The 25,065-nt window shown below is 47.1% G+C and overlaps 1 protein-coding gene across 1 annotated transcript in view; it reads left to right on the top strand.

The window, feature by feature from the left end:
- Positions 1–25,065, top strand: part of TAOK2 (TAO kinase 2) — a 107,676-nt gene that overhangs the window by 3,185 nt on the left and 79,426 nt on the right. The gene's annotated exons all lie outside the window — the stretch shown is intronic.

Below are 25,065 nucleotides of genomic sequence, written 5' to 3'. Positions count from 1 at the left end.
CTCTGTGGCGCCTCTGTTCTCGGTGGCGCGGGGGCCTCTGTTCTCTGTGGCGCCTCTGTTCTCTGTGGCGCCTCTGTTCTCGGTGGCGCCTCTGTTCTCGGTGGCTTAGTGGTGGTGGCGCCCGTGGTGCCATTAGAATAACATGGTAATTTGTGTGTTATCCGGTCTGTAGACAAAGATTTATCCAGGTTTTTAGGTGACGCAGGGATGCTAGAAGGAACATGTAGGTGCTAATGAAGCCGTAGTCATAGTGCGTCAGAAGAATTAGTGCTGAACTCCAGTAATTAGACACAATGTATTCTGTCAGTGGCCCCCTCCCCCGCACTGCAAGGCTTAATTGGTTGTGTAGTCTCGGGGTGCGGGGTAGTCTCGGGGTGCGGGGTAGTCTCGGGGTGCGGGGTAGTCTCGGGGTGCGGGGTAGTCTCGGGGTGCGGGGTAGTCTCGGGGTGCGGGGTAGTCTCGGGGTGCGGGGGTAAGGTGTAGTAACTTGTTCCTGTCTCCAGAAGCCATACGTGATCTGTGTAAACGCCTGTCTAAGGCGCTGTCAGCCGCGTTCACATGCTCACCTTCTCCATGAACTGCGCCCTGCGCTCTATGTGATGACGATGAGGGACCACCTGGAGCTCCAGGTAGAAGAGAACAGTACTAGAACCAGCTGGGCCGAGATATAAATCCAGTATTACACCTTTTTCTGGCACCCCTATACTAAACGAGAAATTAACGGGGGGTCCCCAGTGCAAGAATAGATTTGTCTACTTCCTGAAGTTCAGCTTTAAGCCTGACCATGGATTTGTGGTCCTAATCAAAAGAAAGGATGTGTTTTTGTGGGCGATTGTCCAGGCAGCGGCCTCATCACTTTATATCCGCAGTGTGAGATCTAAGGCGCTGCTGCTTCTGAGTCTCGGGAGATTTGGTGATATACCTATAGGGCGTCTCGCTGTTCTCTTTGCTGGAGGCTCTGACATGAGGATGTTAGGCCCTGCCTCTACCAAGATGGCTGCCCCCCCCTATCCCCACCAATGCAGAACGAGGCATGGTAAGTCATTAATGGGGAAATGATCAGGTGCAGGGAGACCACAGACAGTACTGGTGACTGTTCCCTTGCACTCTGCCTGCCTTTTATTATTTTGGGTGCAGCCTCCAGAGCCCCTTTCACACGACCCCTGAAATAAAGCTCTAATAGTGATGCGAGCCGCAGTTTTAACCCGACCCTAAAACACGGCCTATGTGAACCCTAACAACAAACTTCTCTTTTTTTTTATCTGTTCATCTTCCCATTGAAAAATGTTTTGTTACATCTATTCGATAACGGCAAAAAATACCAGTTGATCCTGCCAGAAATCTTATGAGCTGCTGACTTCCTGTGCTCGTCACCTAAGCTGTACTCTATTAGTTACAATGTTCTCAGTTATCTCTGTGGACTGTAAAGGGCCTTCCACCGATGTTATGGAGAAGACTTCCTGTTCTATGGTGACAACACTGCTCCTCATAGGTGCAGTACAGTATATGAGTGTTGTCACCCCTCAGATTATTATTATACAGGATTTATGGCGCCAACAGTTTGCTCAGCACTTTACAATATAACGGGAGACAATACAGCAACAATACAGATCAATACAAGAGGGACAGGAGGGCCCTGATCCTGGGAGCTGACAATCTAGGAGATGGGATTAGAAAGTCTGAAAAGTGAAAACTAACACAGCCACCACATCTAGGCCTGGTAACGGGTTACATTGTTGCTGTTGGGTTTAGATCCCCCTAAAGTGGTCTGAATCGGTAGCTGGTGGGACAGGCTTCCCATCATGTAACCATTGTGGCAGTGGTCACATGATCGCCAATCCTTCCTGCCCCTCTTGGCTACTCAGAACTATTAAAGGGGACTCCAGGATGGGTACAGGACGTACATTTAACCCCTTCCAGTCCAGACACTTCCCCCCCTTCCAGTCCGGGGACTTCCCCCCCCCCCCCCCCCCCCCTTCCAGTCCGGACACTTCCCCCCCCCCCTTCCAGTCCGGGGACTTCCCCCCCCCCCCCCCTTCCAGTCCGGGGACTCCCCCCCCCCCCCCCCCCCCCCTTCCAGTCCGGGGACTTCCCCCCCCCCCCCCCTTCCAGTCCGGGGACTTCCCCCCCCCCCCCCTTCCAGTCCGGGGACTTCCCCCCCCCTTCCAGTCCGGGGACTTCCCCCCCCCTTCCAGTCCGGGGACTTCCCCCCCCCCCCTTCCAGTCCGGGGACTTCCACCCCCCTTCCAGTCCGGGGACTTTCCCCCCCTTCCAGTCCGGGGACTTTCCCCCCCTTCCAGTCCGGGGACTTTCACCCCCCTTCCAGTCCGGGGACTTTCACCCCCCTTCCAGTCCGGACGCTTCCTCCCCCCCCCCCCTTCCCCCCCCAGGCCAATTTTCAGCTTTCAGTGCTATCACACTTTGACAATTGCGTGGTCATGCAACACTGTACCCATATGAATTTTTTAGCATTTGTTTGAGACAGATAAAGCTTTATTTTGGTGGTATTTATTCACCGCTGGGATTTTTATTTTTTTTTGCTATGTAAATGAAAGTCCAAACATTTTGAAAAAGCGTTTTCCTTATAACATTTTCCAAATAAATAATTTCATCATAAATCTTGGCCAAAATTTATTATGTTAGTAAAAAAAAAAAAATAACCCAAATTAGTTTATAACCAAAAATTATAATTTTTAAACTTTTTTTTTTTTTTTTACATTTTTATTTTATTTTTTTATATTGTTTTTTTTGTGGTTTGTTTTTTTTACATTTTTATTTTTTTTTTTATATATATATTGTTTTTTTGTTTTGTTTTTTTTTACATACTGTCACCCTAGCAGTACAGTGTCACACTGTACTACTTGTGGTGATGAAGATTTTTTTTTTTTACACTGATTGCTTTTACAAAGGCTGTAAAAGCAATCATTTCTCCTTCTCTCTGGCTGCATTCTTGCAGCCATTGAGAAATACTGTGTGAGCTGTGATTGGTCACAGTTTGTCACATGGTACAAGGCTGTTGTGAATAGCCCTGTACCATGTGACCTCTGTGATCATTCACAGATTTCACACGTTGTAAGCAATGATGTCAGAAGTGACATCTTGCTTACTACTCTGCATGTGATCACTGATTGGCCAATAAGTGATCACATGATCGGGACCTCGCACGACGATCGGTGTTCCACTGTGTCCGGAGGACACAGCGGGCACCGGATCGCGGTGCTGTGCGCTCCCAGGGAGTGCGCACAAGCAGGGTGCGGGGAGGCCATTTATAAACAGCCACCCGCCCCTGCACTGCCACCGTCTGGCTGTTTATATACAACGACCGGACGGCAGGTGGTTAAAAATGACTCCTTATAAAAGTTACCTGTCACTCGTACAGCTGCTGTTCACTGTTTTGAGGAGCTAAGCTGGCCGAACAATCTTTAGGGTCAGAAACGATTCCAGGAGTGTCACAGGACTGCCCACGTCTTCTGATTGACTACCTGCCGATCAGATTTTGTGACTGCATCCTATAGGGGCCAGCAGGTGGACCTACAGCAGCCTCAGACACTCCCCTAAAGTATGTTTATTTATTTCAGGTACTTATATAGCGCCGTCAATGTACGCCGCGCTTTACATGTATATTGTACATTCACATCAGTCCCTAACCCTCAAGGGGCGTACAATCTAAGGTCCCTAACTCACATTCATACATACACATACTAGGGACAATATAGACAGGAGCCAATTCACCTACCAGCATGTCTTTTAGAGTGTGGGAGGAAATCGGAGTACCTGGAGGAAACACACGCAGGCACAGGGAGAACATGCAAACTCCAGGCAGGTGGTGCCGTGGTTGGGATTCAAACCAACGACCCGAGTACTGCCAGGCGGAGTTGGATGATGATTCTTCGGCCTACCTGTTCAAGGGAGTGAAGATTAGCAGCCAAGGAGGCGGAAGTATTAACCACAAAAAGTCTTTGTTTTTGCTAGAAAATTACTTAGAACCCCCCCCCTTCCCCCAAACATAGATTTCTTTAAAGCAGAGGCCGTAGAGAATAAAATGGCGGATGTTGCAATTTTTTTATGTCACATGGTATTTTTTCAAACGCATTTTTTTTTTTTTTTAATACACTTTAATGAATTTTAATGCACAAAAAACACAATATAATATCCATTTGGTAAGATGTATAAAAGATGAGTACAACACACGCCTGAGTAAAGAGATGCCAAGCACGTCATTCATTAAAATTGTGCACCCCTGTTGAGCGGCGACAAACTTCGTGAAATGTATTATCCATAGGTGACACTTTAAAAGCCTTTTACAGGTTACACAGGAGGTCTGTTGCTGGAATTATGCCTCTCGATCTGACATTCACAGTGCTACCTCACTTGTGTGGGCGATTGCTGTTTGCATACCGGCAAGGGACCGTTGTGTGCGTTTGCCTTCGCACTCGAGCACGGGGGCAGGGCACTTTAACCACTTGCTGTCCGGCCTCTGTATATAAACGGCCGGACAGTGGCAGTCCAGGGGCGGGTTGCTGTTCATAAATGGCACTCGCCATTTTGGACTGGGAGTGCGCAGCACCGCGATCCAGTGCTCGCTGTGTCCTTCGGACACAGTGGAACACCGATCGTCGTACAGGACCTCTGTACGAGGTCCCGATCATGTGATCACTGATTGGCCAATCAGTGGTCACATGCAGAGTAGTAAGCAAGATGTCACTTCTGACATCATTGCTTACTACGTGTGAAATCTGTGAATGATCACAGAGGTCACATGGTACAGGGCTATTCACAACAGCCTTGTACCATGTGACAAGCTGTGACCAATCACAGCTCTCACAGTAGTTCTCAATGGCTGCAAGAATTTATAACTGGCGAAACCAGAAGTGATGAAATGCTCGTTTCTTAGACCATAGAGATGTTCAGGGCCATTCCGGTCCCCGATCAGTTCTGTGGTTCCGCCAGCTGCAATCCTGGGTTCCATGGTGGGACGGGAGAGCCTTGGAAGGCGACGAAAGGGGGCTATTTAGCTGCTAGGTTTGCTTTTACAAGAAAGTGCTTCACCAGCTACAGAAAGAAGAGAAAAAAATAAAAGCTGCAGGCATCCTCCTAGTATAATCAGTAAGGCTCAGATGACATACGGGTAACCTGGTGTCAGGGGCGGACTGACAACTAATGGGGCCCCCGGGCAATAGGGGATCATGGGGCCCCTGTGTCCTTGCCCAAACCCAAAAAAGCCTATGAAAAAGGTTCCAGGGGCATCTCATGGGGCCCCCTACTGACCCCGGGCCCTCGGGCAGTGCCCGAGTTTCCAAATGGTCAGTCCGCCCCTGATGCCGCCTTTCGGCAGGTGGGCCTTAACGCCAAGAGATCTGCGTCGAGAGCATGCACTGTGCACTCTCCCGGCACAGTTACCAGCGGCTAGCGGAAAGTTTCCGATCTCTACTTGTGATGGGGAGCTTTCCGATCATGTGACCGCCAATGATGGTGGTCACATGTTCACAAACCCTGCCCCGCCTCCCAGCATCTAAAACCCCTTAAAGGGCCAGGAGGCATCGGCGCAAAGAATTTAAATAAACTTTATTAAAATGTCACACTGACGTTTTATTACGTTTTATCGGCCACAGTGCGAGGTGGTGGAGTGCGTCGCCCTGAAGAAAGTATTACATGCAGTACTTTTAATTTTAAGAGCATAACACTGCAGTGTTTCCAAATGGTTAGTCTGCCCCTGCCTGGTGTTAAGTGGTTTAAAGCATAAGTTCAGCTTTAGTGATCTGTTAACACCCATATCCGGGGGGGGGGGGGGGTGGGTAACGTTACTAAATCCCATAGCGCCACCCCGTCCCGATCCCCCATTGGTAAAGCAGGTGGGGGATCCTCCTCCTGCACCCACTGTCACAATGTAAAAATTGCATCTGTCATGTCATTCAGTCACAGAAGTCAATGTAAACAAGGCCAAAAAAAATAATACTCAAAGTACCTTTTTTTTTTTTTTTTTTTTTTTTTTAAAGCGGAGTTCCTGTTTTTGAGTGGAACTTTGCTTATTTACAGGTTTTGACAGGCACCCGCTCTCACTTCTGGCTCGCTTCGCCATGGTGAATTGAGCCAGAGGTTCGGCCCCCTCCTCCCTCCCCCAGTCTTCTGGGAACTTTCACAGGTCCCAGAAGACTGACAGCCTAATCAGGAGCGCGACCCGCGCATGCGCAGTGGGCACCAGGCTGTGAAGCTGCAAGCTGTGTTCGATTGCCCAGGCCTGCACCTCCGCTTCATCTTACACATCTTTGTTGGTGGCTGGCATCTGCGTTCGATTGCCCAGGCCTGCACTTCCGCTTCATCTTACACATCTTTGTTGGTGGCTGACATCTGCGTTCGATTGCCCAGGCCTGCACCTCCGCTTCATCTTACACATCTTTGTTGGTGGCTGGCATCTGCGTTCCATTGCCCAGGCCTGCACTTCCGCTTCATCTTACACATCTTTGTTGGTGGCTGGCATCTGCGTTCCATTGCCCAGGCCTGCACCTCCGCTTCATCTTACACATCTTTGTTGGTGGCTGGCATCTGCGTTCCATTGCCCAGGCCTGCACCTCCGCTTCATCTTACACATCTTTGTTGGTGGCTGGCATCTGCGTTCCATTGCCCAGGCCTGCACTTCCGCTTCATCTTACACATCTTTGTTGGTGGCTGGCATCTGCGTTCCATTGCCCAGGCCTGCACTTCCGCTTCATCTTACACATCTTTGTTGGTGGCTGGCATCTGCGTTCCATTGCCCAGGCCTGCACCTCCGCTTCATCTTACACATCTTTGTTGGTGGCTGGCATCTGCGTTCCATTGCCCAGGCCTGCACTTCCGCTTCATCTTACACATCTTTGTTGGTGGCTGGCATCTGCGTTCCATTGCCCAGGCCTGCACCTCCGCTTCATCTTACACATCTTTGTTGGTGGCTGACATCTGCGTTTGATTGCCCAGGCCTGCACTTCCGCTTCATCTTACACATCTTTGTTGGTGGCTGGCATCTGCGTTCGATTGCCCAGGCCTGCACCTCCGCTTCATCTTTTACAAGACAGACTCTGCCTGATGGATTGTTCTGTTTTATAGAGCATGCAGTAGGAGGAGGGAGGGCACCCTTAGGTGAGCGTACTGAAACAGGAAAAACTTGAACGTGAACGCTCGTTATTTGGATGTACTGAACCTTAAAGCCGACTTTCAGTTTAAATCGGCTGAATACGTTCCAGGTGCATAAGACAACAAGTCTTATGCAGGCCATACGTGGTTCCAACTCCGAACGATTTTCCATCCGAAAATCAGAAACGTCGTTCACTCGGTAATCCGATGGCGCCATCATTGATTTCGGAAATTGGCCAACCGAGTCATAAAGTTCGCTCCATATAACAGGCAAAACTTCTATTCCTTCCAGGTCACGGCTCATGGCGCATATTCTTTTCAGAAACACGATCGTATGATTTGACCATCATTGAGTTGAAAATCGTTAGTTTTTCACAAATTTTCCAACATGCCCGATCACCGAAGAGGGGAGGAACCATGAAAATCGGAAACGTTCGCTCGGTAATCCGATGGCGCCATCAATGATTTCGAAAATCCGAGTCATAAAGTTCTCCACATATAACAGGCGACATTTCTGTTCCTTCCAGGTCACGGCGCATATTCTTTTCAGAAAAACGATCATACGATTTGACCATCTTTGAGTCTCAAATCGGTGTTTTTTCACGAATTTTCCAACATGCCCGATCACCGAAAAGGGGAGGAACCACGAAAATCGCCCAGTGCCATTGACCCACTAACAGAGCGGTAATCCGATGGCGCCATCATTGGTTTGACCATCATTGAGTCTCAAATCTGCAGTTTTTCACAAATTTTCCAACATGCCCGATCGCCGAAAAGGGGAGGAACCATGAAAATTGGAAACGTTCGCTCGGGAATCCGATGGCGCCATCATTGATTTCGAAAATTGGCCGACCGAGTCATAAAGTTCTCCCCATACAACAGGCAAAACTTCTATTCCTTCCAGGTCACGGCTCATGGCGCATATTCTTTTCAGAAAAACGATTATACGATTTCACCATCGAGTCGAAAATCGGTAGTTTTTCTCAAATTTTCCAACATGCCCGATCACCGAAAAGGGGAGGAACCACGAAAATCGGAAACGTTCGCTTGGTAATCTGATGGCGCCATCATTGATTTCGAAAATTGTCCGACCGAGTCATGAAGTTCTCCCCATATAACAGCCGAAGCTTCTGTTCCTTCCAGGTCACGACTCATGGCGCATATTCTTTTCAGAAAAACGATCGTACGATTTGACCATCATTGAGTCAAAAATCGGTGGTTTTTCACTAACTTTCCAACATGCCTGATCACCGAAAAGGGGAGGAACCACGAAAATCGTCCGGTGCCATTGACCCACTAACAGAGCGAAAATCGGACGATTATTCTTAGGTCCAATTTTCGGACTAAAAATCGTTCGATTTTCGACCCATGTATGGCCGGCCTTACAATGTGTTTTCTTTAGCAGCCACAGCCTGAGTAGAACAGCCAGTCCTCTGCCAGCAACTGCAGAAAATGACCATTGCTGTCTGTGTTGATGCAACGGTCTCTCTGCTGAGGTCTAGAATACCCCCTGCTAAGGCTCACTACCTGCTGGAAGTTCATACTCTCTGCTGATTGGACAGTCTTGGCACTGACTCACCGGGGGGGGGGGGTTGTAAGGCTGGCCATTCACTATACAATTTTCTGTCCAATTTCTGCCCAATTTCCTTTTAGACTTACCTTCAGCCATGTAGTGCAAGAGCCTGCGTAATTGGATACAGTTGAAAGCGTTCCACAAAAATAAATAATATCTTTGGCGCAAGTTTTATCAGCTCCATAACAGAATGCTGCGGCTCACCGATATAAAGTGAATACCCAAAACGCAGCGCAAAACATTATAAAAATGAAAACATAAATCATTTGGAGTCCAAAAGTCCCAAGAAGAACACGTTGGATATAGATCTTGTAAATCACTTTTTCTTCTTTAACCTCTTGGCGCCGGCCGACCGCAAATGTGCAGCTTCCCGGCGTTTTGGGCCTAGACACCGAGCGGCCACACATTTGCATTCTAGTAAGCAAAAAAAAAAACGTGCCGAGAGTGCGCACTCCGAGCACACATGTCCGATACTCACGGAATGGTCCCAATCTCCTCTTTCAATCGGGCCTTTCCCAATCATGCGACAGCGAATCATGGCGGTCACATGACCCTAAAACCCCCGGCTTCTGGAACCCTTAAAGGGCTGGGAGGTGCCGGCATGAAGGGGTTAATTGGAGCGCAATCTGTTGTTGGGATTTTTTGGACTTTTATTTTTTTCTTGGGACTTTTGGACTCTTATGTATTTGTTTTCATTTTTTGCGCTGCCTTTTTGGGATTCACAATTGTGTTGTTGAGGTTTGACCTCATAGTATATGGTGTTTGTTAAATCTAAAGGAAAATTGTATAATGTATGGCCAGCCTTAGACGTTCGTTTTAGTTTGTCTGTTTTGTTTCTGAGATTTACATCGATAATGTTCATGTGAGTGACCTCTCAACTGTCTTCTGAATATTCGTGAATATTTAAAACAGCCAATCAGATTCGTGATTTTATTTTTAGGCAGGGCCTTCATGAATAAACTTTGTCATGGGACGCGTTGCAAACAGATGGAAAATATTACAGCATCACAAACAGCGCAAATAATTCACATATACCAAATCAATAAAATTAAAAATAAAAAATTCATAAAAACTATTTTAAAAAATTGATATATATATATATATATATATATATATATATATATATATATATATATATATAAATTTTTTTTTTTTTAAATTGTTTTTATTAATTTTTTAGTAATTTTATTGATGTGGTATATGTGAATTATTTGCGCTGTTTGTGATGCTGTAATATTTTTGGGTGTTTAATACACTTATGTACAGCAGCATTAAATTTTAATATTAATTTCGCATACATATTTCTTTGGCGTTGGTGATTTATGGTTGGATGGAAAACATTGTCGCTCACAGGCTTTCATAGCATGCTGGTCTCCTAGGAGAGCAGCACTGGCAGGGTGAAGCTCATCCACACTCCCCATAGAAGGCTGAATCACAAAGACTAGGCGCACACTGATGTCAGCATTTCTATAAAGCTTTATTGTTCTGCTTGTGCACATTGTAAGCCCTCCTTGGGACCTCAACTGACTCGTTTCACCCTAGATTTGGGGGGCTATAGAGTGAAATGAGTCAGTGGGGTGGTTCTAGGTGGGGCTTCCAGTGTGCACATCTAGAATAAAGTTTTTTTTTTTTTGTTTTTTTTTGTTCTTCTGATTTTTTTTTTTTTAATGTTTTAGTGGGTTTTTATGTTTTTGTTTTTTGTTTTTTTGTTTTTCTTGTATTTTTGTGTGTTTTTTTTTGTTTGTTTTTTTTTATGCTTTTGTGGGTGTTTTTTTGTTTTTAATTTTTTTTTTATGTTTGTGTTTTGTTTTTTTTTGTTTTGTTTTTTTTATGCTTTTGTGGGTTTTTGGTTTGTTTTTTTTTTTTTTTTTTTTATGTTTGGTTATTTTTTTTTCTTAAATGAGAATGGTGATGTTTTCTGTGTGCGGCTGGTCTTTGTGGTTCCGCATTGTCTCAGAACCAGGCTGCATTGAAAATGAGAGTGATTTTTGTTTTTGTCCTATAGAAAAGGGAACACGCTTTTCACCGGCACACACTGCAGCCATGTCATGGCCAAGCTAAACGGGAAATAATGGCTGGGCCTGTTGGTGATCCATTTGATGGGGGGGGGGGGGTGTAGATATCTCACCCATGTGTGGTCCCCCTGTTATTTGTGGAGTCCAGTACAGGAAGACAAACACTTCCATCTGTTCCAGGCTGGGTCAGCTCTGTGAGTTCACATGTCCTGGTCTCATGGGGAGGTCTTTCTCGGTGGGGTGCGATGTAAACACTCTGGGTGGTCACAAAAAAGCTGGTGGTGACACTTCTGGTAAATGGAGTCTTTCTAACACAGTCCCTGTTCTGTTACCTTCCATTGTGTGTGGAGTAATTGTATGTATACCTTTTATTTATGTGTCTAGAACTAACTTTTTTTGCTTTATTATTGAATACTTGCTTACAGTGGAAGCCATTTTTTTTCCTGTAGCAATCCATACCCTCATCGCGGCTTCCTACCTTTCCTGTAATGAGGGACTAAGGCAAGCTTGATATATCAGACACGAAGGCTAGGTTCACATCTGTGCGGGTGGTGCCGCTGTGGATCCGCACAAAAATCCGTGCAGCCGTACCACCCGTACAGAGGAATGCGGACCCGCGGGTGGGTGCCATTAGTTCTAACGACACGCCACCCGCACTGAAGATCGCAACCGTACTGGGAACCTCGGCTGCGTTTTCAGAAGAAGTGCAGGGACTTCTTCCCTGCGGGGCACGGGAGTCCATTCAAATGAATGGGCCCTCATGCCCCCGCTAAACGCGGATATGTGAACCAGGGGTAGGGCCCCATTCACACCTGACCGTTTTATAGCGTGAAGGTCCAACACACTCAGAGAAAAAAATCAATATTACTCTGTGCAGATGAGTCAAATCTCCACTCCAAGCTGCCTGAAGCTCATATCCCCCTTATGTATTATACATGGAGATCATATCCCCCCTTATGTATTATACATGGAGATCATATCCCCCCTTATGTATTATACATGGAGATCATATCCCCCCTTATGTATTATACATGGAGATCATATCCCCCCTTATGTATTATACATGGAGATCATATCCCCCCTTATGTATTATACATGGTGATCATATCCCCCTTATGTATTATACATGGAGATCATATCCCCCCCTTATGTATTATACATGGAGATCATATCCCCCCTTATGTATTATACATGGAGATCATATCCCCCTTATGTATTATACATGGAGATCATATCCCCCTTATGTATTATACACGGAGATCACATCCCCCCTTATGTATTATACATGGAGATCACATCCCCCCTTATGTATTATACATGGAGATCACATCCCCCCTTATGTATTATACATGGAGATCACATCCCCCCTTATGTATTATACATGGAGATCACATCCCCCCTTATGTATTGTACATGGAGATCACATCCCCCCTTATGTATTGTACATGGAGATCACATCCCCCCTTATGTATTATACATGGAGATCACATCCCCCCTTATGTATTGTACATGGAGATCACATCCCCCCTTATGTATTATACATGGAGATCACATCCCCCCTTATGTATTGTACATGGAGATCACATCCCCCCTTATGTATTGTACATGGAGATCACATCCCCCCTTATGTATTGTACATGGAGATCACATCCCCCCTTATGTATTATACATGGAGATCACATCCCCCCTTATGTATTATACATGGAGATCACATCCCCCCTTATGTATTATACATGGAGATCATATCCCCCTTATGTATTATACATGGAGATCATATCCCCCCTTATGTATTATACATGGAGATCATATCCCCCCTTATGTATTATACATGGAGATCATATCCCCCCTTATGTATTATACATGGAGATCATATCCCCCTTATGTATTATACATGGAGATCATATCCCCCCTTATGTATTATACATGGTGATCATATCCCCCCTTATGTATTATACATGGTGATCATTTCCCCCCTTATGTATTATACATGGTGATCATTTCCCCCCTTATGTATTATACATGGAGATCATATCCCCCCCCTTATGTATTATACATGGAGATCATATCCCCCCCCCCTTATGTATTATGCATGGAGATCATATCCCCCCTTATGTATTATACATGGAGATCATTTCCCCCCTTATGTATTATACATGGAGATCATATCCCCCCTTATGTATTATACATGGAGATCATATCCCCCCTTATGTATTATACATGGTGATCATATCCCCCCTTATGTATTATACATGGAGATCATATCCCCCCCTTATGTATTATACATGGAGATCATATCCCCCCTTATGTATTATACATGGAGATCATATCCCCCCCTTATGTATTATACATGGAGATCATATCCCCCCTTATGTATTATACATGGAGATCATATCCCCCCCTTATGTATTATACATGGAGATCATATCCCCCCTTATGTATTATACATGGAGATCATATCCCCCCTTATGTATTATACATGGAGATCATATCCCCCCCTTATGTATTGTACATAGAGATCATATCCCCCCTTATGTATTATACATGGTGATCATATCCCCCCTTATGTATTATACATGGTGATCATATCCCCCCTTATGTATTATACATGGAGATCATATCCCCCCCTTATGTATTATACATGGAGATCATATCCCCCTTATGTATTATACATGGAGATCATATCCCCCCTTATGTATTATACATGGTGATCATATCCCCCCCTTATGTATTATACATGGAGATCATATCCCCCCTTATGTATTATACATGGAGATCATATCCCCCCTTATGTATTATACATGGAGATCATATCCCCCCCTTATGTATTATACATGGAGATCATATCCCCCCTTATGTATTATACATGGAGGAAGCCGCATTTGAATATAAATAAGCTACATCAAGAAGCCCCCTAGGACTCAAGTTTGGGTCATTTGGATTTAAGGGGATGATGTTGCCATGCTTCATGTTACAGAGCATTCATAAAGTATTCAGACCCCCTGCACTTTATATTGCAGCCTGATACTACAGTTCTTTAAATTCTGTTTGTTTTACTTCTTCATCTACAGTCAGTGCCCCATAATGACAAAGTGGAAACAGAATTTTAGAAATGTCTGTGAATTATGGAACATGAAATGTGACGTGTACTTAAAATGGGTCTAAAGGCTCAAGATTTGTTACCTTCATGCATTCTATACTTTGAAGGTAAAAAAAAAATCTTTGTGCAGCACCCCATCCTCATTGGCTGAGACAGCAGCGGAAGCCCATTGGCTCCCGCTGCTGTCAGTCACAGGCAGTGAGCCAATGAAGACAGAGCAGGGGGCAGGGCCGAGCCGTGGCTCTGTCTTATGGACACCTAGAGCAGCAGCACAGGGATGAGCACGCAGCGGTGCCCCTCAGAGCGCGCTGCTTTCCCTGGTGGCACTGCTTGAGGGGGAGGAGCCAGGGGCATCAGCGGGGACTCGAAAAGAAGAGGATTGGGGCTGCTCTGTGCAAAATCACTGCACAGAGCAGGTAAGTATAGACATGATTTTTTTTTTTTTTTTTTACACAAAGCTTTATTGCCACTTTAAGTATTCAGACCCTTTATTCAGTACTTTCTCGAAGCTCCTTTGGTAGCAATTACAGTCTCAGGTCTGTTTGGGGATGACTCCACAAACTTTGTACACTTGGATTGGAGGATTTTCTGCCATTTTTCTCTGCAAAACCCGTCAGGTTGGATGGGGACCGTAGGTGGGCAGCGATTTTCAGGTCTCTCCAGAGATGTTCAATAGGGTTCAAGTCATGGCTCTGGATGGGCCACTCCAGGACATTCACAGAGTTGTCCCTAAGCCACTCCGGTGTTGTCTTGGCTGTGTGTTTAGCATTGCTGTCATGTTGGAAGGTGAACCTTCTGCCCAGTCTGAGGTTCTGAGCTCTGTGGAATGGGTTTTCATTGAGGATATCTCTGTACTTTGCTCCCTTCAGCTTTCCCTCAACCCTGACCAGACTCCCATTCCCTGCTTCTGAAAAACACCCCCCACAGCATGATGCCGTCACCACCATGCTTCACTGTTGGGATGGTATTGGGCAGGTGATGAGTGGTGCCTAGATTCTTCCAGACATACTGTTTAGAATTGAATCCAAACCATTCAATCTTGGTTTTTTCAGACCAGATAATCTTCTTCCTCACAGTCTGAAAGTCCTTCAGGTGCTTTTTTGCAAACTCCAAGTAGGCTTTCATGTATTTTGCACTGATTAGAGGCTTCTGTCCATCCATTCTGCCATAAAGCCCAAATCGCTGCTGGAGGAATGCAGTCATGGTTGCTATTCTGGAACTTTGTTACAGGACTGCCAAGAGCTGGTCGCCCGGCCAAACTGACGAGTCCTGGTTGTGCCAAACTTCTTCCATTTGAGAATGACGGAGGCCACTGTGCTCTTGGGAACCTTCAGTGCAGCAGAATGTTTTTTCGTAGCCCTCCAAAGATCTGTGCCTTGCCATATTCCTGTCTCTGAGCTCTGCAGGCAGTTCCCCTTTTATAGAGAGGTGTGTGCCTTTCCCAAATCCTGTCCAATCAATTTTATTTGCTTGCTGCAGCTTCTATTGCACATTGTGAGAAGCTCACAGTGTGCAGTGACCTCATAATAAGTCATTTCAGTCCCGGAGAGGAGCCGGAAAAACTGCAAGACTGGAGGGAAGGCTGGAGGTCAGAATTAAAGAGACCCTGTACCCTTGTCCATGCAGGGAAAGGTGACAGGACCTCCCTTTCTCCATCACTCCTACAGATTCCCCCCCCCCCCACACCATCAAAACCCTAAAGCGGAGATCCATCCAAAAGTAGCAGCTCCACTTTTTTTTTTTTCCGCTTTTACATTTGGTTCCTTTTGAGGGGAGGGGCTAGCAGGTACCTGTTCCCACTTCCTGCTCAGCTTGCTGTGGCGAACGGAGCAGGAAGTTCACCCCCCCCTGCAGCTTTCTGGGACAATTCCAAAGTCCCAGAGGACTGCGGCCCATTCACAAAGCGCAGCATGCTTCGAGCATGCGCAGTAGGAAACCAGCGGTGAAGCCTTTGTCAAGAAGGTAACTCCAGCACCCGACAGCCGATTGAACTGGACTTTTTTTTTTTTTTTTTTTTTGTGGGGGTGGGATTGCAGATTTCTGCTTTAAGGTGATTTTTTTTTTTTTTTTTTTTTTTTTTGCATTTATTTATTTATTTACATTTATTTATTTTTTAAATTAAACACCAGCAGCGTCCTGATCACTGACTCTGGCCGGCCTTCGCCCTCCTTTTTACCCCCCCGCCACACACACACACACACACTTTCTGGGGCAATTTCAAAGGACTTTGGCCCATTCACAAAGCGCAGCATTAGGAAAACAATGGTGAAGCCTTAGTCAAGATGGCACCCGACAGACATGGCGCCAGCAACCGACAGTTGATTGAACTTGACTTTTTTTTTTGCGGGGGGTGGGATTGCGGATTTTTGCTTTAACGTGATTTTTTTTTAATTTTTTTTTTTTTTCGTTTAAACACCAGTACTGTCTTGATCACTGGCTCTGGCCAGCCCTCCTTTTTACAATTCCCCCCCCACACACGCACACACGCTTTCTGGGACAATTCCAAAGTCCCAGAGGACTTCGGCCCATTCACAAAGCGCAGCATGCTTCACGCATGCGCAGTAGGAAACCAGCGGTGAAGCCTTAGTTAAGATGGCACCGACCGACATGGTGCCAGCAACCGACAGTTGATTGAACTTGAATACATGGTGCCAGCAACCGACAGTTGATTGAACTTGAATACATGGTGCCAGCAACCGACAGTTGATTGAACTTGAATACATGGTGCCAGCAACCGACAGTTGATTGAACTTGAATACATGGTGCCAGCAACCGACAGTTGATTGAACTTGAATACATGGTGCCAGCAACCGACAGTTGATTGAACTTGAATTTTTTTTTTTTTTTGGAGGGTAGGGGTGGGATTGCGGATTCCTGGTTTAAGGTGATTTTTTTTTTACATTTATTTACACACACGTCGCCAGATTCTGGTTTTTACTACAAAACCTCTTCCCGAGGCTCTCTGTCGTTTTCTTGTCATTTTTCACTGTCGGGAAAGAAGTCTCCTAATGTCCACCTTCTTGGAGACTCTCTAGCACTGCCATGGAAAGCTGTCTCTGAAGATTTACTGTGAATTGCTGGGATTTGTGGTTCCTCAAGGACAGAGAACATTGTGTAGAAGAAAGCGGCAGTCACCGGTTGGTTGGATCTGTGTTGAGGAAGGGCTCATGGTGTGATGGAAATAGGCGGGTAATTACTGCGAACGGCGTGCGTTTCCTATGAATGGATGGCGCCCAGCATGCTCCGAGGAGGAGGGAAGCAGCTGTTAAAGGCTAGAGCTGCAATCGGTTCAGCGTTCAGGTATAGGAGGCCTCGTGACTGACCGAAAATAAACTGCATTGCTCCAGCTACATTGTGCCTGAACTTGCCAAAAAGCTGATTGGTTGTGCCTGGCAACACGGACAGGATTTTTCCTTTGGCGTTAAAGCGAAACTAAAGGGGTTAAACTTACCTTTCCAATGGCTCCACGCCGGAATCGTCTCCTGTGCTCCAGTTTTTGACCATCGTCTTTGGGTGGTGCGGGATGACGTCACTTGTGCAGGAGTTGGTCATTCTGACACTCAGACCGCCCTGGCATGGGCAGCTCAGTTTACAGCACTGGAGAAGACAGCGAGCAGATGGGCGTTATTGCAGAAGTGACATTGCAGGTCTGTTCTGCAGTGAAAGTCTGCCTGCTCGTTGTTTGTGACAGCAGAACGGTTCCACTTTCACCACGAATATTGGTCCTAGAATTATTGCTGTCACTTTGGTGTGCACGTGTATCACAAGCGATGTTTTTGTACATGTGTGCCCCTGATGTTTACGTATATTTGGGAAGGCTCAACGTTTTGAGGGGGGGGTGTGGTCAGATGCTTGGGGGGTAACTTTATCTTTGACATCATCACTGGGTGTCTCATTGCTTCTCTGTGCAGTGCACGCAGATCATGGCTGGTGGGAGGGGCCAGCAGGGTACTGTATGTAGCTTTTTGAAAAGCCTCAGAACTCCTCTCTATAGCCCGCAGTTCTGATGCAAACAGTGGGCTGGCTCTTTGGAGTACTTATTTATTTCAGGTACTTATATATTGCTGTCAATTTACGCAGCACTTTACATATATATTGTACATTCACACCAGTCCCCGCCCCCGAGGAGCTTACAATCTAAGGTCCCTAACTCACATTCATACATACACATACTAGGGACAATTTAGACAGGAGCCAATTCACCTACCAGCATGTCTTTGGAGTGTGGGAGGAAACCCACACAGGCACAGGGAGAACATGCAAACTCCAGGCAGGTGGTGCCGTGGTTGGGATTCGAACCAGCGACCCGAGTACTGCCAAGTGGAAGTGCTAACCATTTAGCCACTGTGCTGCCCCACACAGACCACCCTAGGAAATGAGGCAGAGCTCTGTGTGACTGGCTGCAGCATCTAATGCACATTATGAGACGCTCCCAGTGTGCAGTGAGATCACAGTAGGCAGTCCAGGAGAGGAGCCGGTACAACTGCGATACTGAAGAGAAGGCCGGAGGTCACATTTAGAGAGACCATATACCCTTGCCCATACAGGGAAAAGTGACCGGGCCTCTGCAAAGGACCCTTCCCCTAACTCCTCTTTAGGCCCGGGTTCACACTGATGCAGAGCGGAATTTGCAGCGTTTTCAGTGCGTATTCCACACCGCATCAGAATCGCACCCCGTTCATGTGAACCGCTGTGGGTGTGTATGTTAACACCCCAAAAGCGGTCCGCAAAACGCGGTGCGATGTGCACAATTGGATCGCAGAGGAGTGAATACCTATGCAATCCAATTCTAGTGCGGACCAAAAGGGCACCTGACGAGGCGGGCACCTGAGGCTGCGCAGGCGGGCACCTGACGAGACGGGCACCTGAGGCTGCGCAGGCGGGCACCTGACGAGACGGGCACCTGAGGCTGCGCAGGCGGGCACCTGACGAGACGGGCACCTGAGGCTGCGCAGGCGGGCACCTGACGAGACGGGCACCTGATGAGGCTGCGCAGGCTGGCACCTGATGAGGCTGCGCAGGCTGGCACCTGATGAGGCTGCGCAGGCGGGCACCTGATGAGGCTGCGCAGGCGGGCACCTGATGAGACGGGCACCTGAGGCTGCGCAGGCTGGCACCTGATGAGGCTGCGCAGGCGGGCACCTGATGAGACGGGCACCTGATGAGGCTGCGCAGGCTGGCACCTGATGAGGCTGCGCAGGCGGGCACCTGATGAGACGGGCACCTGATGAGGCTGCGCAGGCGGGCACCTGATGAGACGGGCACCTGATGAGGCTGCGCAGGCGGGCACCTGATGAGACATGCACCTGATGAGGCTGCGCAGACGGGCACCTGATGAGGCTGCGCAGACGGGCACCTGATGAGGCTGCGCAGACGGGCACCTGATGAGGCTGCACAGGCAGGCACCTGAGACGGGCACCTGATGAGGCTGCGCAGGCGGGCACCTGATGAGACGGGCACCTGATGAGGCTGCGCAGGCGGGCACCTGATGAGACGGGCACCTGATGAGGCTGCGCAGGCGGGCACCTGATGAGGCTGCGCAGGCGGGCACCTGATGAGGCTGCGCAGGCGGGCACCTGATGAGACGGGCACCTGATGAGGCTGCGCAGACGGGCACCTGATGAGGCTGCGCAGGCGGGCACCTGATGAGACATGCACCTGATGAGGCTGCGCAGACGGGCACCTGATGAGGCTGCGCAGACGGGCACCTGATGAGGCTGCACAGGCAGGCACCTGAGACGGGCACCTGATGAGGCGGCGCTGATCAGTGTAAATGTCCCATCACAAGAAAGCCGTTTTTTGGCTTTCCTTTCCTCAAGCTGTGACAGTGTTGTGATTGGACACAGCTGATCATATGATAAAGAGCCAATGTCATTAGCTCTTTACCTGGAGCGATGTGTCTGAGGAACACGGCTCACCTGGAAGGACAAAAGGCCTGCCCATCAATCTGCTATTGGCCGGGTGGGAACCATTTAGGGCCGGGTCATACTGGTGCGATTTGCAAACCTTAAATCTCATCTAATGAATGTGAATGTCGGTGTCTTAGTGTGTGCGATTTGCTGCGGCGAGATTTCTAAAGTAGTTCCGGCGTCACTTTTTCTGCAGTTTATTGTGATTTCACATACATAGGATATAGTGGAAATTGCAATGCAAATTGCAAGAAATCGTTAAAAATCTTCACAAGTCTTCAGAAATTGCGATTTTTTTTTAAATTTTTTTAGATAATCACAGCAGCTACAGATTGAATTGTTATTATACAGGATTTATATATTATTATTATTATTATACAGGATTTATATATTATTATTACACAGGATTTATATATTATAATAATAATAATATATAAATCCTGTGTAATAATAATATATAAATCCTGTATAATAATAATAATATATAAATCCTGTATAATAATATATAAATCCTGTATAATAATAATAATAATAATAATATATAAATCCTGTATAATAATAATAATAATAATAATATATAAATCCTGTATAATAATAATAATAATAATTATTATTATACAGGATTTATATATTATTATTATACAGGATTTATATATTATTATTATTATTATACAGGATTTATGGCGCCAACGGTTTGCTCAGCGCTGTACAATATAATGGGAGACAATCCAGCAACAATACAGATCAATACAAGAGGGACAGGAGGGCCCTGATCCTGGGAGCTGACAATCTAAGAGGGAGGAATAGAAAGGATATGTGATAACATTACATTGTAGAATGGATTGTGCAGCAATTATCCGCTTCCCTATCGTCCTATAGCAGAACTGCAGGGCTGCGCAAAAGATTTTGCATTTCCGGGTAAGGGGGGCACACGCGCTGTCCTACCTGCGCCGTCATTGGCGGCTACAGATGTCGATCACCAGGTCCTGGCCAGAGATTCCCTGGCGATTGCGGAGTGTCACTGACAGGGGAGAGACTTGTGTGTAAACACAGGTGTCTCTCCTGCCAGCAGTAACATGCTGCTGTGTGTTTCTCTGCACAGCATTGTCCATAGTAAAACGCACACAGTTAACCCTTTGATCACCCCTCATGTTAACCCCTTCTTGCCCAGTTCCATTAGTACAGTGTCAGTGCTTTTTATTAGCACTGATCACTGTATTGGTGTCACTGGGGATGTCAGTGACACCAAGTCAGTTCCCCCCAGTGTCAGAATGCACGCCGCAGTCCCCCTATAAGTCGCTGATCGCCGCCATTACTAGTATAAAAAAAACCCCAAAAAACTAATTCCAGTGTGTATATATACCGCCATTTGCAGATGCTATACCTTTAACGTAAAGAAATTAATTTGCACGTATTAGGATTTTTTTTAGCAAATACATGTAGCAGAATATTTTGGCCTAAATTTAAAAAGAAATTAGATTTAAAAAAAAAAATAAAAAATTTACTGGACATGTTTTATAGCAAAGTCAAAAATATTGTTTTGATTTTTTTTAGTCAAAATTTTTTTTTGTTTATAGTGCAAAAAATAAAAACCGCACAGGTGATCAAATACCACTGAAAGGAAGCTGTATTTGTGGGGAAAGAGGACATAAATTTAATTTGGGTGCAGCGTTGCATGACTGCGCAATTGTCAGTTAAAGTAACGCAGCGCTGTATGCCAAAAAATGGCCTGCTCAGGAAGAGGGGTAAATCCTCTGGAGGGCAAGTGTTTTAAAGCCGCTTTTTTTTTTTTTTTTTTATATTGCTTACGGACCGTCCTATAGCAGATATACTGCTACAGGACGGCACCTGAGCACAAATTCACGTGTATATATATATATGTGATTTCGCATTTTCGGGTAGGGGGCGATCGCCCCACCCGCGCCACCATTTACGCCCGCGGAAGTCAATCATTGGGTCCTGACTGGTGATTACCCGCTGGCGCCCAGTGATTACTGAGCATCTCCTGACTGGGAGGAAAATTGTTTTGTTTACAAACAATCTTCCTCCATGTCAGCTCGAGTGCACAGCACAGCTATCCCGATCAGTGTGCTTACAGTGAAGAAACCCCCCTAGTAAAACACTCCCAGCACAGTTAACCCTTTGATCGCCTCTCACATTAACCCCTGCCTGCCCAGTGTTAGTGCTTTTTTTTTTTTTTTTTTAGCACTGATCACTGTATTGGTGTCACTGGGGATGTCATCAAGTTAGTTCCCTGCCCCCCCCCCCCCCCCCCGATCGTCGCCATTACTAGTAGAAGAGAAAAAAAAAATCCCACTATCTATATAATTTGTATGCCATTTGTAAACACTATAACTTTCACGTAAACCAATTATTTTACACATATTGTTTTGGGGTTTTTTTTGCAAAGACACGGAGCAGAATACATTTTGGCCTAAATTTATGACGAAATTTGATTTTTTTAAAAAAAATTTTACTGGACATGTTTTATAGCAAAAAGTCCAAAATATTGTTTTGTTTTTTTTTCAAATTTGTCAATTCTTTTTTTGCTTATAGCGCAAAAAAAAAATAAATGCACAGGCAAAGAAAGCTCAATTCGTGGGAAAAAAAGGACGTAGATTTAATTTGGGTGCAGCGTTGCATGACCGCGCAATTGTCAGTTAAAGTAACGCAGCGACGTAACGCAAAAAATGGCCTAGTCAGGAAGGGGGCGGGGGGAAATCCTCTGGAGGTCTTTTTTTTTTTTTTTTTTTTTTTTAATAGAAATCTTTAAGAACTTGGAAATGTGGCTGTTCTGTCATAGGCAAACTGATGCGTTCATCCAGAGAAAGTGTACCTATCCTCTTTCCCCTTTAGGCTGGGTTCACACTGGTACGGTGCGGAATTTGTAGCGTTTTCTGTGTGAATTCCGCATCAGAATCGCACCCCGTTCATGCGAACCGATACGGGTGTGTATGTTAACACCCTGAAATCGGCCCGATGTGCAGAATCGGGTCGCAGACGTGTGAATACCCATGCAATCCGATTCTAGTGCGGAACAAAAAAGGGATCCTGCACGTTCTTGGTGCGGGTGCGGTGCAGTTTGAGCCATACATAATGTACAGCTCCAGTCGCACCGCACACAAATCGCATGTGATTGGCACGGGAATGCGGCGCGGTTTCTGTGCGAATCGCATGCAGTCTACCGCACTGCATATGTGTGAACCCGGGCTTAGGCTGACTGACTAACCACAGTGGAGGAGTTGACCGCTCTTGCTTAGCACTTCCAAATCTTTGCCTTTTCTTTGTGACCATCTATATATCCCTCATTGAACTTATCAGGAGCGGCCATGATGGGTGTAAAGCTATGATTCATGGAGGAAGTGTTTTATCTGGTGCCCACCTAACTGATCATCTAGGATCTCCATATGGAGTCTGAGATAACTCCTTCCTGTGTATAAGAGTTGACTTACCTCTGCAGCTGCCTGATTATCCGCTGAGTGACTGGTGATTTATGAGAAGCAGCTTTGGGACGGGGAGCTGGCCAGGAGCAGGAAGGATGTGGCATATCTGGCTCAGGTTAGCCAAGTCGTTGGTTTGTTTTACAATAAAGCGGCCACCGTCTGTCATTTATTGGGGGCCGTTTAGATTTGCCAGATGCAGGTTGCAAAGCTGTCGTCATCATCATCCTTGCTTCACTACCTAGCGAGGCTAAACAAAGTGTACATAGAAGTGTCAGGACACCTAACAAGCACATACTTGTTGCAGGTCAGTAAAGCATGTGGTGAAGCAAGGAGGACAACGGCAAAGCTGGAGGCACAACGTGTAGTATGGGGTTAGGCAGGTGCACTTCCCATATATGGGGTGTGACTGGTGTCACACGGGAACATGGTGTGGGGCCAAAGACGGGTGTATCAGGAGCAGGTTTGATGCAGGGCACAATATGGGTTCAGAGTCACTCACAGCTCTAGGAAGGTGGGGTACTGTGAAATGTGAGTTCAGAGGAAGATGCTGTACTGGGTCATAATTTGGGGGTCAGGACAAAGGTCTCTACTGGGAAACAATGTGGAGTCAGGAGAAGGTGCCAAGCTGGGACACGATGTGGGGTCAGGAGAAGGTGCCATACTGGGGCTTGGGGGGTCAGGAGAATGTGTCTTAATGGGACACCATGTGGGGTCAGGAGAAGGTCCCGTACTTGGACACCATGTGGGGTCAGGAGAAGGTGCCGTACTGGGACACCATGTGGGGTCAGGAGAAGGTGCCGTACTGGGACACCATGTGGGGTCAGGAGAAGGTGCCGTACTGGGACACCATGTGGGGTCAGGAGAAGGTGCCGTACTGGGACACCATGTGGGGTCAGGAGAAGGTGCCGTACTGGGACACCATGTGGGGCCAGGAGAAGGTGCCGTACTGTGACACCATGTGGGGCCAGGAGAAGGTGCCGTACTGTGACACCATGTGGGGTCAGGAGAAGGTGCCGTACTGGGACACCATGTGGGGTCAGGAGAAGGTGCCGTACTGACCCCACATGGTGTCCCAGGAGAAGGTGCCGTACTGGGACACCATGTGGGGTCAGGAGAAGGTGCCGTACTGGGACACCATGCGGGGTCAGGAGAAGGTGCCGTACTGGGACACCATGTGGGGTCAGGAGAAGGTGCCGTACTGGGACACCATGTGGGGTCAGGAGAAGGTGCCGTACTGGGACACCATGTGGGGTCAGGAGAAGGTGCCGTACTGGGACACCATGTGGGGTCAGGAGAAGGTGCCGTACTGGGACACCATGTGGGGTCAGGAGAAGGTGCCGTACTGGGACACCATGTGGGGTCAGGAGAAGGTGCCGTACTGGGACACCATGTGGGGTCAGGAGAAGGTGCCGTACTGGGACACCATGTGGGGTCAGGAGAAGGTGCCGTACTGGGACACCATGTGGGGTCAGGAGAAGGTGCCGTACTGGGACACCATGTGGGGTCAGGAGAAGGTGCCGTACTGGGACACCATGTGGGGTCAGGAGAAGGTGCCGTACTGGGACACCATGTGGGGTCAGGAGAAGGTGCCGTACTGGGACACCATGTGGGGTCAGGAGAAGGTGCCGTACTGTGACACCATGTGGGGTCAGGAGAAGGTGCCGTACTGGGACACCATGTGGGGTCAGGAGAAGGTGCCGTACTGGGACACCATGTGGGGTCAGGAGAAGGTGCCGTACTGGGACACCATGTGGGGTCAGGAGAAGGTGCCGTACTGGGACACCATGTGGGGTCAGGAGAAGGTGCCGTACTGGGACACCATGTGGGGTCAGGAGAAGGTGCCGTACTGGGACACCATGTGGGGTCAGGAGAAGGTGCCGTACTGGGACACCATGTGGGGTCAGGAGAAGGTGCCGTACTG

This window comes from Staurois parvus, unplaced genomic scaffold (genome assembly GCF_062004578.1).
Source record: "Staurois parvus isolate SC_StPar_1 unplaced genomic scaffold, SC_StPar_1.0 ptg001021l, whole genome shotgun sequence".
Lineage (NCBI taxonomy): Eukaryota > Metazoa > Chordata > Amphibia > Anura > Ranidae > Staurois > Staurois parvus.
Note: the sequence above shows the minus strand (reverse complement) of the source record. Positions and strands in the feature narration are given on the sequence as shown.